The sequence below is a fragment of the Mesoplodon bidens genome (genome assembly GCF_964165515.1).
Source record: "Mesoplodon bidens genome assembly, chromosome: 1".
NCBI lineage: Eukaryota > Metazoa > Chordata > Mammalia > Artiodactyla > Ziphiidae > Mesoplodon > Mesoplodon bidens.
In genome coordinates, this window is record NC_138176.1 from 20,976,132 (window position 1) to 20,995,325 (window position 19,194).

The following is a 19,194-nucleotide window of genomic DNA, read 5'->3' on the forward strand; positions in this document are numbered from 1 at the left end:
TACCACAGTAATATAAGATGTTAATGTAAAAAAAAATCTGGTTGAAGCATATATGGGAATTCTCTAGACTATCTTTGCAACTTTTCCATAAATATAAAATTATCCAAAAAATTTTAAGTTTATTTAAAAAAATCTTGCACATTCATGAAGTCTGATTCTCTAAGAACTCCTAGTAGCAACAACAGAAACTGTTTATTGAACCCATACGCTGGTTGGCATATTGCAAAATGTCTTACTCATGTGCTCACAAACTGTTATGAAGTAGGTGTGGTTAGTTATCTTCATTTTCTAGAAACTTGCCCAAAGACACACAGATACAAATTGATGGAGACAGGATATAACAAGCTCTGTCTAATCCCAAAGTCTTGGCTCTCAGCAACTCCACCACTCCACTGTTTTGCCTCTCTTAGTTTGAGTTTCTCTGGGTAAAAGAGAATTATCACTTATTCACATTGACACCCATCTTTCATTTGAGTTGGTGAAACGTGAACCCAATTATTTACACTGTATCTTTAAGTAAACCAGAGTATCACTTGAAAGTAACCAAACTTAACACAAGGTCAAGTTGTCCACCTTTCTGCTTTGTGAAATTGGGCTCTAATTTTTCTGGAGGAGGGGGCTGGGAGGAGAGGCTGAGAGACGCATCTATTCCAAGGAGCTTAGGATGCTTGCAGAGCTAAGTAACTGGCCCTTTCCCCTTGGCTTCTGTCTTCTTTTGCCCATCATATGATCATCTTGGGATGCTGGGCTTGATGCTGATGCCCAGGATTCTCCGAGCACTTTTTAGTCGGCCTTTGGTCATGGATTGTTTACTCAGAAATGGAAGAAGGTAGCATGCCATGGCATGATACATGGTCTAGGGTCAAGAATGCAGCTCTATATGCAGAGAGAGAGAGAGAGTAACTGGTTCCCTTAATACAGTTACTGGAGAGGCCCCAGAATGGTCTTTGTTCCCAAATATCACTCCCACAGGTCCAGCAAAGTGCCTGTGATCAACTAATTCATGTTAAATGCAGTGAACCATCTGTCATGGCACACATTCTTCTCACAGCCCCTCACAATTTTGCTTAGGTACACCTCTTCACACATTCCCTGGGTCTGTGCATCCCAGCTGGGGTTTAGCCCGCTTTAATCCATCATTCATTCATTTGTGAAGGGACAAAAATTATTACACAGTAGAGTTCCCACCCTTTCCCCCCTCTTGACAGCCAAAGATGATTGTGTGATTGTGAATTGCTCTGCCCTTTGAGAAGGATCCTGTCACTGCCAACTGAATGGTTCTTTGGGCTTTCTAGATACAGAATCAGAAAGGAAGGGGAAGAGTAGGAAGAGGCATATTAACCAGCAAGAAAGTTTTTGAAGAAGATTGCCGGGTGGGGGCAGTTTTAGTGAATGAAACACAAGAACAGTCTTTAAGAAAGAAGTGGGGCTTAAAGAAATATCGCTCTATACTATTTTTTCAGTCTTGGTGTTCAGAATAATACAGATTTAGGACCAGTCTTTTTTTTTTTTTTTTTTTGCTTTTTGGCTGCATTGGGTCTTCGTTGCTGTGCACGGGCTCGCTCCAGCTGCAGCGAGCAGGGGCCACTCTTCGCTGCAGTGCGCGGGCTTCTCATTGCGGTGGCTTCTCTTGTTGCAGAGCATGGGCTCTAGGCATGCAGGCCTCAGTAGTTGTGGTGCGTGGGCTCAGTAGTTGTGGCACGCAGACTCCAGAGTGCAGGCTTAGCAGTTTTGGTGCACGGGCTTAATTGCTCCACGGCATGTGGGATCTTCCCAGACCAGGGCTCGAACATGTGTCCCCTGCATTGGCAGGCGGACTCCCAACCACTGCACCACCAGGGAAGACCCAGGACCAGTCTTAGATGGATTAAAGACTTGAATATAAGACCTGAAACCATAAAACTCTTAGAAGAAAACATAGGTGGTAAGCTCCTTGACATTGATCTTGGCAACGATATTTTGGATTTGACACCAAAAGAAAAGGCAATAAAAGCAAAAATAAACAAGTGGGACTACTTTAAAAAGTTTCTGCACAATAAAGGAAACCATCAACAAAATGAAAAGGCAACTCATAGAATGGGAGGAAAAATATTTGCAAATCATATATCTGACAAGAGGTTAATATACAAAATACATAAAGTACTCATACAACTCAATAGCAAAAAAAAAAAAACTAATTAAAAAATGGGCAGAGGAGCTAGACATTTTTCCAAAGAAGACACACAGGGACTTCCTTGGTGGTCCAGTGGTTAAGACTCTGTGCTTCCAATGCAGGGGCCCGGGTTTGATCCCTGGTCAGGGAACTGGATCCTGCATGCCACAACTAAAGATCCTGCATGCCACACAAATGGCCAACAGGTACATGAAAAGATGCCCAACATCACTAATCATCAGGGAAATGCAAATCAAAACTACAAGGAGATATCACTTCACACCTGTCCTAAAAGGCAAGAGATAACAAATGTTTCTCACCAATGCTTGTTATCTCTTGACAGAATCCTTCTCTAAGGGCAGAACAGTTCACAATTACACAATCCTTTTTGGCTGTAAAGAGGGGGGAAAGGGTGGGAACTCTGCTGTGTAATAATTCTTGTCTCCTCACAAATGAATGAATGTTGGATTAAAGCAGGCCAAACTCCAGCTTATCTCCAAGGGTTCCCTTGGAGAACCTTGTGCACTGTTGATAGGCATGTAAATTGGTGTAGCCACTATGGAAAACAGTATGGAGGTTCCTCAAAAAATTAAAAACAGAACTACCATATGACCCAGCAATTCTACTTCTGGGTATATATGTGAAGGAAATGAAATCACTAGAAAAGATATCTGCACCCCTATGTTCATTGTAGCATTATTTACAATAGCCAAGACAAACAACCTAAGTGTCCATCGACAGATGAACGAATAAAGAAAATGTGGGATATATCTATTATGTATATAATAGATAATTATATGTATTATTTGGCCATAAAAAAGGAAGGAAATCCTGCCATTTGTGACAACATGGATGGACCTTTAGGGCATTATGCTGAGTGAGATAAGTCAAAGAGAGAAAGACAAAAACAGTATGATCTCACTTACATATGGAATCTAAAAAAAACTGAACTCAGAAACAGAACAGGGACTGCCCTGGTGGTGCAGTGGTTAAGAATCCGCCTGCCAATTCAGGTAACACTGGTTTGAAAATTGCTAAGAGAGTAAATCTTAAAAATTCTCATCACAAGGAAAAAAATTGTAACTATGCTAGGTGACGGATGTTAACTAAACTTTTTGTGGTGATCATTTTGTAATATTTACATGTATCAAATAACTGGGTTGTACCTTAAACGAATACAATGTTTTATGTCTATTATATCTCAGTATAACTGAAAAAAAAATCATTCCGGAAAAGCATAGCTTTGGGGTAATGGGTCTCTGAAAATTGTTAGTGGTCCAAAGCTGGGAGAACTTAACTTGTGACTCAACCTTGCCCAGAAGCAACAGCTTACCAAAAGACAGTGAACAAAAGAGATGGAGAACCCCAAAACATTAAGAGACTTGGCATCAAACATCAGTGGCTGCTAACAGCACAGAAAAGAAAGAATTAGACATTAAGTCCCTTCTGATGAAAATAAACACTATGAAATAGTCTTTTAAAAAAATCAAACCTGAATCTAATCAAGACTTCAGATGTAATTTTCAGTTTTTTTTCATGACAAGATGTTCAACTTTATCAATAAACAGGAAAAAGCAAATTAAGACTATAATGAAATACTATTTTTTAAAATTTATTTATTTATTTATGGTACGTTGGGTCTTCATTGCTGCGCGTGGGCTTTCTCTAGTTACGGTGAGCGGGGGCTACTCTTCGCTGTGGTGCGCAGGCTTCTCATTGTGGTGGCTTTTCTTGTTGCAGAGCATGGGCTCTAGGCACACAGGCTTCAGTAGTTGTGGCGCGCGGGCTCAGTAGTTGTGGCTCACGGGCTCTAGAGTGCAGGCTCAGTAGCTGTGGCGCACAGAGTTAGCTGCTCTGCAACATGTGGGATCTTCCTGGACCAGGGCTCTAACCTGTCCCCTGCCTTGGCAGGCGGATTCTCAACCACTGTGCCACCAGGGAAAACCTGAAATACTATTTTACATCCACTGAACTATAAAAAAAAATGGAAAAGTCTGTAGTTTTCAATTTTTAGGAAATATAGGGGCTAGGAAGGAGTGTAAGGAATATGTTAACTATGTCACAGGGAGGCAATTAGCAAAATCCAGACTGAAGAAAAGAAAGACACTTCAATAAATAAGTTGTTGGGCTTCCCTGGTGGCGCAGTGGTTGAGAGTCTGCCTGCCGATGCAGGGGAAACGGGTTCGTGCCCCGGTCCCGGAAGATCCCACATGTCACGGAGTGGCTAGGCCCGTGAGCCATGGCCGCTGAGCCTGCGCGTCCAGAGCCTGTGCTCTGCAACAGGAGAGGCCACAACAGTGAGAGACCCACGTACCGCAAAATAAATAAATAAATAAATAAAATAAAAATAAATAAGTTGCAAGGGGGAATGGGGGAAGAGAAATGAAAGGAGATCCTACTGATTTTTTGAAAAGGCCATTGCAATGTACATCTTATCTGTATCCTGATTCAAATAATCTGTTAAAAGAAAGTAGACATTCATGAGACCATTGGCATTGGAACACTTATCGGACATTTAATGATGTTAAGGGATTATTGTTAAGTTTTTAGGGATGCTAGTAGTATTGCAGTTTTGTTTTAAAAAGAATCTTTATCGGGCTTCCCTGGTGGCGCAGTGGTTGAGAGTCCGCCTGCCGATGCGGGGGACACGGGTTCGTGCCCTGGTCTGGGAAGATCCCACATGCCGCGGAGCGGCTGGGCCCGTGAGCCATGGCCACTGAGCCTGCGCGTCCGGAGCCTGTGCTCCACAACGGGAGAGGCCACAACAGTGAGAGGCCCGCCAAAAAAAAAGAATCTTTATCTTTTAGAGATACATCCTGAAATACTTGGAGATGAAATGATATGGTTTCTTGTACTTGCTTCAAATAATACTGAGGAGAGGTGCAGGGAGAGTACTGGGAAATTGGCCATGAGTTGATAATTGTTGAAGATGATCATCAGGTTCATTATGCTGTCTTTCTACTTTAATATATGTTTGAAATTCTCCTTAAAAAAAATTCAACAAAACAGAAAGTGAAAAAACAGGAGAACATGATGTATCCATTCTGCCATCACTGTTTAAAAAAAAAATCTTATGATGTCTCACTTTTCAAGATGGTATAAGTCACTTCTTAAAACTTATTTCAACAGCACTTATTCAATAACACTTTTATCTTTTCCCAGTGTAGTTGCAGAAGAAACCCACTCTCCATTTCTTCCCGTTTACAGATAGGATTTGGGTGGGGAAAAAAAAGGAAAGAAATACTACTCTACACTGTTTTTCCCTTTTAGGTGTTCAGAAAATGCAGGTAAAGGACCAGACGGTTGATTTTTTTTTTTTTTTTAATTTTTTGGCTGCACGGCATGGCATGCGGGATGTGGGATCTTAGTTCCCTGACCAGGGATTGAACCTGTGCAGTGGAAGTGTGGAGTCCTAACCACTGGCTAGCCAGGGAATTCCTGAATTTTCTTTTTATTTGTCAGACAGTATTTCTTTGGCCAGGATCCTACCTCTCCTGGACCACAAACATCCAACTTTAACAACAATGCATGTACTTACCACCAATCTCTTCCTCTCGCCACCAGCCGCCCCTCCCCTCCTGCCAACTCTGCTTTTTTGCCCGCAACACTCTGCTGAGCTCTGCCTGAATCTTCTAACTGATCTTCTAACCACTGAAGTCAATGCATACTTTCAGCTTTTACTTAATGTCACCTCTCTGCAGCATTTCTCTGCTGCCAACTCTTGATAGCTGTCCCACATACTGACAATCCTCAGGTTCAAGGCTCCAGATGCTTTCTATTCATTATTTATTTAATTAATCCCCACAATTTTAGGAAGGAGGTTTTATTTCCCACCTCACCCTTATTTAGTTTTGCTAAATAAGGAAACTGGCTCAGAGAAGTTAGTAACTTATCTAAGTTCTTAGAGCTAGAAAATGACAGAAGTAAGGCTTAAGCCTAGAACTAGTTGATTCTGAAATGTTTACTATTATTATTTAATAGTTTAATAAACGATTACTATAAAAATATTTTATTATAAAATGTTATAATACTATAATTATTATATTAGTATTATATATATTACATATTTATTATTATCATGCCAGTGGCTTCAACTTTCAGATTTCATGGACTAGAAAAAATTTTTCAACTTTTTTGGGTCTCTAAGGTGAGACTGCCGTGTGTGTGTGTGTGTGTATGCGTGTATAGTCATTAGGACATTTAAAAAACACTCAATTACAATATATTATTACTATCATTTAACTAAAAAAAGATTTCCCAAATGTATTGCTATGGAAATATCTTTACAATCTGTTATTAAGTGAAAAAAGCAAGATGCAGGATGCTGCCTGCTGTATTAAAAATGAGTTTCTATAAACACATCTGCTTGTATCTGCATAGAGCATTTCTTTCTTTCTTTCTTTTTTTTTTTTTTGTGGTACGTGGGCCTCTCACTGTTGTGGCCTCTCCCATTGCGGAGAGCACAGGCTCCGGATGCACAGGCTCAGCGGCCATGGCTCACGGGCCTAGTCGCTCTGCGGCATGTGGGATCTTCCCGGAGCGGGGCACGAACCCATGTCCCCTGCATCGGCAGGCGGACTCTCAACCACTGCGCCACCAGGGAAGCCCAAGCATTTCTTGAAGAATAAGAAATCAGTAACAGTGGCTGCTTCTGAGTTTGGAAACTAGAACTCTGGGGTAGGAAGGAGGTGGCCTACATAATCAATATTGGAGGTTTTCTCACATTTTGAATTTTGTGCTAGGGGCCTCATGTATTAGCTACTCCAAAAATAAGTAAGTAAATGCAAAATAAATATCTAAAAGAAAATATATTGCTATGGTCTGAATGTTTGTGTCTCCCCAAAATTTGTTTGTTGAAATCCTAATCCCCAAAGGTGATTACAAGGTGAGGCCTTTGGGAGGTGCTTAGGTCATGAGAGTAGAACCCTCATGAATGGGACTAGGGCTTTATAAAAGAGATTCCCTTGAGATCCCTAGCTCCTTTCACCCTGTGAGGACATAGCGAGAAGGTGCAGGCTATGAATCAGGAAGGGAGCTCTTACCTGAAACCAACCATGCTGGCACCTTGATCTTGGACTTGCCAGCCTCCAGAACTGTGAACAATACATTTCTGTTGTTTATAAGCTACGCAGTCTGTAGTATTTTGTTATAGCAGCCCAAACAGGCTAAGACAGGTATTTTAACATTTCCAGAAATATATGGCTCACACAATCAGAAAATACTTTGAATAAATTTAACTTTACCCTTATTTTTCTCTTTTTGACATGGCTTGGTGAAAACTTGGTTAGGGTCTGACAGTAACCTTCCAGCTGACCCTCTAGTTCTCACTGATCACTCCCCGGGAATGTATAGATGTGATGTCCTTAAGTCTGCCTGACCCACAAGTGAAGGCATCTCTTTTGATTGTCCCTTCTAGGCACCCAAAATTCAAAACAATTTTCCCAGCATTAGAATGTAAATAGGGGAGTTAGGCCTCGCTGGAGTCAGTGGTCTGAGATTAGGAACCTGGATTTGAGCAGTTCTCATCCTGATGCAAATTCTTGAACTTGACCACACTTCAGAATCAACTGGGTAGTTTGTTAGACTAGCATCCTCTTTTTTAAATTTTTTTTATTTTTTATTTTTATTTTTTTATTTTTTAAATTAGTTTCTGCTTTATAACAAAGTGAATCAGTCATACATATACATCTGTTCCCACATCCCTTCCCTCATGCATCTCCCTCCCTCCCACCCTCCCCATCCCACCCCTCCAGGCGGTCACAAAGCACTGAGCTGATCTCCCTGTGCTCTGCGGCTGCTTCCCACTATCTACCTACCTTACGTTTGGTAGTGTATATATGTCCATGCCTCTCTTTCGCTTTGTCACAGCTTACCCTTCCCCCTCCTCATATCCTCAAGTCCATTCTCAAGTAGGTCTGTGTCTTTATTCCCGTTTTGCCCCTAGGTTCTTCATGACATTTTTTTTTTTTAAATTCCGTATATATGTGTTAGCATACGGTATTTGTCTTTCTCTTTCTGACTAACTTCACTCTGTATGACAGACTCTAGGTCTATCCACCTCATTACAAATAGCTCAGTTTCGTTTCTTTTTATGGCTGAGTAATATTCCATTGTATATATGTGCCCCATCTTCTTTATCCATTCATCCGATGACGGACACTTAGGTTGTTTCCAGCTCTGGGCTATTGTGAATAGAGCTGCAATGAACATTTTGGTACATGTCTCTTTTTGAATTATGGTTTTCTCAGGGTATATGCCCAGTAGTGGGATTGCTGGGTCATATGGTAGTTCTATTTGTAGTTTTTTAAGGAACCTCCATACTGTTCTCCATAGTGGCTGTACCAATTCACATTCCCACCAGCAGTGCAAGAGTGTTCCCTTTTCTCCACACCCTCTCCAGCATTTATTGTTTCTAGATTTCTTCTTAGAGACTGTGTCTCAAGGCAGGGCTGGATATCTGAATTTTAAACAAGCATCCTGAGGATTCTGATGCACCACTATTTGAGAAGCACGAATAGCTCAGGCTGTGTATCCTCATGGACTGAGGATGATGACTGAGTTTTAATACTAATTCAAGCTTTTCCTAAAAAAAAAAAAAAAAAAGAAGAAAAAGAAAAAAGAAAACAATAACAGAAAGTGGAGGCCCTGGGATTAGTGACAGTCAAAAGTCAAACAGAACAGTTCCCCTCCCCCTCTATGCCAGAGGTCAACAGGATGTGTCTCAGATGGAGTCCACTGATGCAAACAGGATCTGGAGAGAAATAGCAATTTTTCCTTTTCATTCTGAACCTCCATCCGACCAGTTCCGGAAACAGTCCTGATTAGAGCATAATTGATTCGGACTCCGTGAGCAGAGCAGGCAGACCTGCACATGGCCTTCCCGCACAGCGCAAGCTGTGCAGGATCATCTGACTCTTTACTGCATTAAAAACAATGTGATATGACATGTGCTGGTTTTCTAACAACATTTGCAACCTAAGTAAGATTATATAGTCAATGACTGTGCCAACCGTACTTTAGAGAAACAGCAGGGCATTTCTACCCAGCCCCCAACAACAGCAAACAAACTCAAGGCATTGTAGTTGCATGAATACTAACTCTGGTCACACAGGATTTGGGGTCTTTTGCTGGTCAGGAAATGAACATGTATTACTTTCAAAGTTGAATCCGTTATTCCAGTTTAAACAAGGATTCTAAAGAGTTTGGCTTTTTGTTTTTTCCCATAACACACATCATAGAGTGACTATAATTCAAATTTATCAGAGATTGAAAAGAAAACCAAATAAACAAAAAAAACCCCATCGTACCAGAAGCCTGGGAGGATATGAGTTGAGTCAGAGAAGAATTACAGCAGGGACTTTTTGGTCAGTGTGTTAGACTTCTTACTTTCAAGCAGTTGTTTCCTCTTTTTGCCCCAGTCTGTGTCAAGACCCCACTGAATGGTAAACAGGACACCAGCCAACCAAGGAATAACTGCTAGTCTGAAGCATCTCTTAGGTCCACACCATAAATCCTACTGCCTGAATTTACTGTTCCCCAAAATTAAGTCTACACAATCCAATTATCCTGGAAAGTGAGAATACAAACAGTGCTATAAACACTTTATCAGTGAATTTACAGGAAAGCATAGGCATTCTGTCATGAAATATTCTGATATACAAGAGGTTTAATCCATAGCTCCAAATGGCTTAATTTTGCCAGTGTGCCATTTCATTTTGTTCTATGTATACCTGAAACCAATGTCCCTTATGATGAATAAATTTTTAAAAAACCCAGACATATTCTATTAGATCCTTGTTTGTATCTCTTTCTATGATACAAAATAAATATGTCTGTGATAACTTTAATTTAAACCTTTGTAGTATGGAAAATTTCAAGGATCATATGTAAAGGTACAGAGACTCATATAACGCTCTCTAAGTTTATGGCCAATGCCCAGCCTCCACCCCTAGCTTATTTTGAAGCAAATCCACATCATATCATTCATCTGTAAATGTTCAGTATGTAGTTCTGAAAGATAAAGATTCTTTTAAAAACATAAACGCAATGCTATTATCATACTATAAAAATTAACGTTCTCTCTTTAATATCAACCAGTATCCAGTCATCTATTGACTTTTAAGCAGAAGTCTTACAGAAAGTCAAGCTGATGAAAATCTAGCAGTTCCTGCGCTGCTACTGTGTGACTGCCCTCACCCGCAACGCCCCAAGGCAAGGCTGCTTAAGAATCAGATGCACAAAAGTTCTTTCAAGGACTTGAGGCTGAATTCATGTGTCCAAACCTCGCTGGCTCCGGAGACCGGGTTGGATTCTCCAGCACTGTTGACTTTGGTCTGGATGTTTATCCATTCATTTTTCAGACCTCCAGTCGCTTGTTTATCTTGGCCATCCCTTTCCAGCCCAAGACTTCCCACACCCTGCCATCTGGCACCCTCTCTGGTTTCGTTCCCACAGCCCCAGCTCTGAGTAGAAACCTCAGCGGAAGCCCAGATCTTGCAAAGGTCCCGAGTGCTGGGCCCATGCTTTGGTACCCTAGTTTTCCTGTAGAAAAGAAGGGGACAAAAAGATATTTTGGGGAGGATTCCCAAGGTTCATTACCAAAAGGCTATCAGTTGATAGATTTATAGTCATTAAATATCTCAGTGCCTTGATGAATATTATCTCATTGCGATAAGCTTAGGAATCAAGTGTAGAACTGTACCTGGTGGTTCCTCTTTAAAAAAAAAATCCACCATATAACTGAATATTCAACTTGCATCTTTAGATCTATAAACTGCTCTAGTCAAGATAGCAAATTTTTTAGCTATGAGGACTTCAGGTTTAATAGAGCACTTTAGACGGTAAAGAAAATTTTTAATCAATCCCATGCAAACTGAAGCAGCAGCTTTGCTGATTTCTGGCTAACAAGTCTATTCGACATTTCCTAGAATTGCTTCCCACTTTCCTGCTGTCTTGGGAATCACCCCTGACTTGTCAAACTTACCTATCCTTGAGGGTTCTGTTGATTACTCAGGCCAAAGAGCTTCCCTCCTCACTTCCAGCAAGAGAGACACCATCTCCATCACCAGGATGTCTTTGACAGTTTCTGAGAACTTACTATGTGCTGGGCACTGTTCTTCATCCTTAATGTATTATCTCACTTATCTTTAGTGTATTATCTCCATTAAACAGCTCCAGGAGAAAAACACATCACTTTATAGATGAGGGGAATAAGGAAAGAGTAGGTAAACAGCCAAGGGCACAGGGACAGTAAGTGACAGACCTGGGTCACCTGGCTTAGAGGACCTCCCCTCCATCTTTAAGCTGTATTGCCTTTAAAAAAAATCATATCCTACCCTGTGTATCAACAACGTGTGTATGTATACGTGCCCTCTCCTTAACATAGGCTATGTAAAATTAATTAGTGCAGTATCTGGCAAATACAGGTGGTTGATGCTCTATAAATGTTAGCTATTATTATTGTTGCTGTTACCAGCAATTATTTTTGCCTGGCGCAGAATAGTCTCACTTCCATGCTGGGTGCAGTGGTAGATGCAGAAGCATCATAGTCTGGCCTTATTGTTGCCAGATGTAGCAGATAAAAATATGGGATGCAATACATGGGGCACACTTATACTGGGAAGGTATTTGTTGCTTTTGGGAAATTCAAATTTAAGTGGCATCCTGTATTTTATCTGGCAGCCTTAGTCGAGGGACTTAACATCAGTCAAAGAGGTGACCACGGCACTATGGAGGATGGGGAGGAGGAGGAGGGGGGAGGGGGAGGAGGGAGGGGGAGGAGGAGGAGGGTGGAGGGAGAGGAGTGGGAGGAGAGGAGGAGGGAGGGGGAGGAGGAGGTGGGGGGAGGGGAGGAGGAGCGTTCCCTGCTCAACCATATGATGCTTATTAGAAGTGTTGCAGGAGTCTTGAAAAGGGAGGGCAGATTGGCTGTTGGGCAACCAGAGAGGGCCTCACAGAGGAGGTGGGGCTCCCAAAGCAGGCAGAATGGGCATTTTAAAGGCTTATAGGCCAAAGAAAGGATTAAGCAGCAATAGACCAAGTGCCTTCTAAAATGTGCTTATTATGGAAATAAGTTCACGGAACAGAGCTGAAAGAAAGGGAGATGTCCCTTTACGTTGTTTTTGAAAGTGCACAAGATGGTAAGTTGTCCATGACATTGATCCAGATGTGTTCAAACAGCACGGTTCCTGCAAGGCCGGAGGTGTCCACATTCCTGGTCTCTTGTTAGAAGAAGTGGAATAAGCACAGCTCTAACCTCTGAGGCTCACTAGGCCCCAGAGTAAAGGAGTTCAGATGCACTGAAGAGTAGGAGCAGTGTGACCTTTGCTGGGGGTGAGGGGGTAGGGGAGAGCATAACTGCCATCTTGGAAAGATGCTCCCTCATAGGCAAAGGTGCTGCCTTAACCCTCTCCTGTGGAGAGTGAGGACCTTCTGCTTAAAGATCCCATGATGCATTTCATAGGGCAGAGCATTTATTCAGTGCCTGTGGAATACAAGGCATAATTTAATTCTCATAAGAATCCTATTTTCTATTGTAATCCTCACTTTATAGAAGAACAAACAGGTTCAGAGAGCTCAGATATTTCACTGCACATCACTCAGCTAGCAAGTGGCAGAGCCAGGTTGCAGATTTAAGTCTGCCAGATTTCCAATCCTGTTCCCTTTCTCCTCCACCATCTGCATGTGAGTCAGTTCTCTGCCAGTCATTTTTAAGGAAACACTCCTGTCGTCTGTCGTCCTCCACGTATGTGACAATGACTATGTTCTCACTCCTGGTGAATGTCGTCTTTGGCTCAGACTGGTAACTGGATTACTCCTGGGTACTCAAGGCTTCCTTTTTGACAGTGGGGCACGCCTGTGAGTCTTCACTCTCATCCTTGTGCCTTTGGGAGGGCAAATTCTTCCATGGTGCTTTCATCTGGATCCCTCAGGCATCTTTTTCTAGAGTCCTGAGGGGTCCTCGGCACCATGGAAGCACCCTAAGAGGCCTCCGTCTGGTTTAGTGACTCCGAAGACCCCACCTGCCCCCAGATCCTCTGTATATGGTGCCTCCAACAAAGGAAGAAGAGGAATAAAAACGCATCTAATTAAAGTAACTTTCCAGGTGAAGGGAACAAAATCCAGGCTGATTACAGGCCAAGGGCAGGCTAGCTGCTTTTGCAGATGTCTAGAAAGAGCCCAATTATGACAAGGAGTATAGGGAAAGACACTTCCAACCATGAAGAGCCGAATGTTGAAGTTGAAGGGCTATGAAAACAATCTATCTAATTTATTGGAACATGTTTTTCTAGCAACTTTGGGTTAGAGCTGTGATTGCCTCCTGCAGGGATTTGTGACCTCATCCTTTCTTTCCCCCCACTCCACCTCCCCCGAACTGTAACTATAGGGTTTTCCCGTTATAACCTAACATATGGTTTGCAGCAGGAAGTGCGAAATCCCAGTTATGAGTAGAGGCTCAGGTTTCAGACTCAAGAGAGACTCAGGTGAGCTACAAGGAATGGCCTTTGTTTCCTATGAAAGCAGAGTTGAAAAGAGTGTTTCGTGACCCCTTGGTTTGGAATGAGGTAATTAATTCTCCAGAAACTTCCTCTAATTTCCTGGGCAACAAAATCAATGTGTTGTTGATAGAAAAACTGGGAACAATAAATTGGTTTACATTACAGATTTTCTTCTTTTTCTAAAATAGGGATTTTTTGCCCAACAACCCAAAATATAAAACAAAACAAAACAAAAAGCAAACAAAAAATTCAAACCACACACACAGCATGTAAACACACACAGCATACACACACACACACACGCACGCACGCGCGCGTGCACGCACATAAACTTAACTCTTCCTCACACCCTGTGACTCAGCCTCTTTTAAAAAAATTTGAGTTTAGTGCTGTGTGAATATTACTATGCTTGAGAAGATAGGGAAAGAGAAAGGGATCCAATCCCATGCATAACTGTACACAGAACAAGAACATTTTGGGGTAATCTTCAGGCCGAAGACTCTCACTCTGAGTGGGGTGATGGCAGGGTCAGCATATCAGAATTCCTGGGAGGTGTCAGAGGGAGGGAACTGGTATGAGATTTGTCAAAAAGCGTTGAGGATTAAAAAAATAAAAAAGACTGAGAAACTGGCTTAGATGGTCTTGGTTTTTTTTTCCCCCCATTTCAAAACCAAGTAAGTAAAGTTTTGCTTTTTAATGGCCAGTTTAAGAACTAGGTAAGTGGTGTGGTCTTCCTGGAAATCCTATTCACAGCACTTTCTGAACTTCTGGTTGAAATCAAAGTGTATTTTTCCCCTACCCTCTCCCTGGGGCAGCAGGAACTTCTCACTGTATGGCCTGAGAACACTGATGCCAGAACCAAACTGTTTGGACTCTACCCTGGCTCTCTCACCTTCTGTATCTCATCACATTTAAGATGCCATTGACTGTAAAACAATCATTATTTTAAGCCTCACTAAGAAAAAGAGCTGCCAACCAAATTATGACACAATGCTAATATGCCATCAATTGCAGGAAATATCCTAATTTCAGTGATGTTAAAATATGACAAAAATTTGTCTTAGAATTGATGAACAATGGCACTTGTTTAGGAAATTTAATCTTTCTAATTTAACCTCTCTCTGTTTCACCTTCCCACTTAAAAGATAAAGATAATAATGGTACCTACCTCATAGGGTTGTGAGGATTCAGTGAGTTGGTTCACTTAAAATGCTCAGACCATTCCTTGACACATAATAAGCACTGAAGCTGCTATTATTATATTCAATATACACCACTCTAATTGACAGATACTTGCTCAAATGCAGGGTGGAGGTTGTCATTTCTGCTAGGGGGAAAAAACAGCGTGGTAACACCCACACACTGCAAATTGTGATTTTAGAGAAATGAAAGCAGACCATATTAGAAGAACGGTAACAGATCGTTCCTCTCTGCCTTAGTCTCTGGGTGATTTCTTCAAGTACACCCTGGTTCCCACAGAAAAGTACTTGGCTTGTCTGGCAATTGTTCTGTTGTGGGGAGAGTTTTTGTATTCATGATGCTCTTGTGGATTATTTTTGCCAAATTTTTGTTGCTCTAAGCACTTCCTGGAGGCACCCCAGTCACAGGAGGGTTCTGAACTCAGGGGGATGCCAGGCAGGGTTTGATGCAAACAATCCATGCTCTGCATGGGCCAGATGGTTCCACACAGCAAGCACTGTTATTTCATTGACAAAAATCAGAAATAAGCTGATTTTTCCACTATAGCCTTAATAAATGGAAAAGTGAACAACCCTATCTTGATAAGCAGGCCCATGTTGAGGCAACTCATTTTTGCAAATAGATGAACATGAGTGCAAATGAGAATTCCCAAAGTAAATACTGCTTAGACACATTTGACTCAAAATTAAAACCAGTAAGGGCAAGGCTCCAAGTCCACATATGTTTTCCAGACTCTTGGAAACTCTTGCATTTTGTTGTTGTCCTTAGCCTTCTGCTATCCCTAACTTCCTCCTCAAGTTATTGAAGAAATAGATATTTGGATGAATAGAATGTGATCTAGCTGGCACTAATTTAAAGGCACATGTGTGTTTTTATGCCCAACCAAGTTTGATCAAAAAAAGAAACGGTGTGGGAGTTGGCACTAGGGCTTAGGATGCCTAGCTCCAGAGTTTGAGAAAAAGCATTGACTGGGCTTTAGGAGACATAAATCCTAGACTCTCTTTTTGGCCCCAGGGTCACTCTTCACCATTCTCTGCTTCTTAGATTCCTCATCTATAGAGTCTCCCCTAGCCCCGAATCTTTATGATGTAAGGAACTTGTTTCTGCTGGGTACCTTTAAACAACACATGACAGTTAATTTTGTGTCCAGGTGTTTGGTCAACACTAGTCTAGATGTTGCTGTGAAGGTACTTTTGCACTCATGGTTAACATTTACAGTCAGTTGATTTTAAGTAAAGCAGATTACTCTTTATAATGCAGGTGGGACTCATCTAATCAGGTGAAGATCTTAAGAGCAAAGACTGAGATTTCTTGTGATGTAAGAAGGAATTCTGCCTCAAGACTATAATATAGAAATCTTGGCTGAATTGAAATCCTATTGGCCTGCCCCACATATTTAGTATTCAAGCCTGCAACACCAGCTCTTACTTGGATTTCCAGCTAGCTGGCTTCCCTATGGATTTCAGAGTTGCCAGCCTCTACAAATGCATGAGTCAATTTCTGAAAATAAATCTTTCTCCTCTTTCTCTAGATATATATATTTCCTACTGGACCATTTGCCCTGACTCACCTTGCACTTGACCTCCCTATGTGACCTTCTCAGTATCTGGCTTATTTTTCTACACATGAACTTACTTCACTTCTCACCTCTACATTTCTAGTTCCAACCTTGTGTTTTCCTCCTAGATGACCAAGATTTAAACTTGCTTTTTGGCCCAGCTACTGTTTATTTCCTTGAATAAAACTTCCTCTGATCTGCCTCCAACTCTGAGACCTTACTGAGTGACCCCAAGAGACCTGAACAGGTATGACTGAACTCAGCTAGGTACACGCACAACTGTCCACATGCTCACAGCCTCCAGGGCTCCTGCCTTTTTGTGCTTCAGCGGCTTATGGCGTTCTTGCCCTACATACTTCTGCTCAGAAACCACATTCTTTACACAATGTCCCCACACTTTTTTTTTTTTTTTTGCTGTAGGCGGGCCTCTCACTGTTGTGGCCTCTCCCGTTGCAGGGCACAGGCTCCGGACGCGCAGGCTCAGCAGCCATGGCTCACAGGCCCAGTCGCTTCGCGGCATGTGGGATCCTCCCGGACCGGGGCACGAATCCGTGTCCCCTGCATCGGAAGGTAGACTCTCAACCACTGTGCCACCAGGGAAGCCCCCCATACTTTTACAAAGGGTTAAAAAGCAGCTGGACTCATTTCCATCTCCTGGGTATTGTATTTCTTGTTCATGTCGCAGGATATATGTGGTTATAGAAGGACATATTTATTAATTAAAAGGGAGTATGTATAATTAGTTTTCGCTTATTTGCAAGGGAGATTTTTAAGTACAGTTGTATGCCTGTGTGTAAAGTTATTTGACAGCAAATGTTTGCATAGCTCCTGGAGATCCACAAAGGGCGGTTGCTTGGCCAATGCCAAGAATTATTAGAAACACAGGCATTGCTATTGTTGACTCTACTCTAGAAGACCCTTATCATACAACAAGTGTTTGCCTTCATAAGGGGCAGCTCACAGGAAGTCTAGGGCATATTCTTTTTTTTTTTTTTAACATCTTTATTGGAGTATAATTGCTTTACAATGGTGTGTTAGTTTCTGTTGTATAACAAAGCGAATCGGCTATACATACACTAGGGCATATTCTGACTTCAATGCATTGCCTGTCGGAATCTAAAGGGGCCTATATATGGCCTCTCAGTCTGCTGTGTCTAGAAGACATTATACATTTTGTTCTCCCTTGTACTGCAGTGGAATCAGGCCGAGTTTGCGTTATATAACACCGCCGTCTCACTCTGTAATGAGGAACTTCTGAGGAGGAGGCGGCAGGGGGAACAAAGCCACCTGCCCTTTGCCAACCCCTCCATGCTCTGCCAGTGCACCTGCAGAGAACTCCAAGGGCTCGGCCTGGAAGAGAGGCCGCTTATTATGTTTCATTGTGTAGATGACACAGGGCCTTTCCAGGACAAACCAGACGGAAAAAAATCTCTGCTTTGTTTCTTGGCCAGGTTTTACGCAAGGTCTCCTAGGGCTGAGGGATCATTAAGCAGCTGCCTCGCTGAACCCTTGCCTTTCACTTCACCTGCTTTGAGAAATTTGATCGACTCAGAGAGAGACATGAAATATTCAAAGGAAGCTCCCAGCGACCAGTGTCTCAACAGCTTGCAGTGTTTAAATTGGGGACCTGTCACATGTTGGTTACACCTCAGTAGCATTTGTCCACAGTTCAGGTCTGACCCATTGGTGTGCTCAGTCAGATTGAAGTTTCGTCACTGCTCTTAGTTATAAGGTAAGCATCACTCTCTCCCCCATGGTCTGCCATAGGGCCCTTTCTGTTGAGATAGAGACCCAATTCAAACTGGTTGAAATGAAACAAGAAATGTATTAGATCAAGTAACTAAAAAGCCCAAGGCTAAGCTGGCTTCTGGGATGGCTGGCTTCATGGCTCGAATGAGGTCATCAGGACTTGGTTTCTCTCCATCTCTAGGCTCTGCCGTCTGTTTGACTGGCTTCATTTTCAGCAGTCATGTGGTGGGCCCCAGCAGTTCCAGACTCCCCCTTGTGGTCGGAAGGTGGCTGCAATAGTTCTAGCCTCCATAGTGTAAATCAGGGGTCAGCGAAACGTTTCTGTAAAGGTGACAGATGGGGAATATTTTAGGCATCGTGGGCCACACAGTTTCTGTTGCAGCTTCCAGCTCTTCTTTTAAAGTGCAAAAGCAGCCATAGATAATACGTAAGTGAATGAGTATGGCTGTGTTCCAATAAAACTTTATTTAAAAAACATGCAGTGGGCTGGATTTGGTCTGTGGGCTATAAAGTTTGCAGATCCCTGGAGCTAGAGAGTTGCTATTGGAAAAATAGCTGCCCAGCCAGGGGCTAATCTCCCAGCTTCCCTTATAATTGGGTGTGGCCACATGACTGAGTTCTAGCCAGCACAACACAAGTGGAAGTTATGTGGACCACTTCTGGGTCAAATCTTTTAATAAGCAGCAATGCCCCTTCGCACTCTCTTTACCCTCTTGTTACTGATCCTAGTCCTTGGACTCTTTAATCAACAGAAATTGATGAGACCAAATGAGAATTTCAGGCAAGGCTTTAATGGGGCTCATGCTACAGCACAAGGGAGCGAAAGCAAGAAACAGGTACCCTTGCCTGCTTCCCGAGAGGAGGTGCTTGGGTCCTTAAATGGGATAACAACAAGGGTGAATCCATGGGTTAGGCAGGAGGTGTAGCTCAGGTGGTCTGTCCACCCTCTTGGTGGTGCTGTGTGCAGGGATCACGCGAAGCACCCTGCTTTTTCTCCCGGAACCTCAGAAATGGCAGTTTGTTTGTGGCCTTTTTTG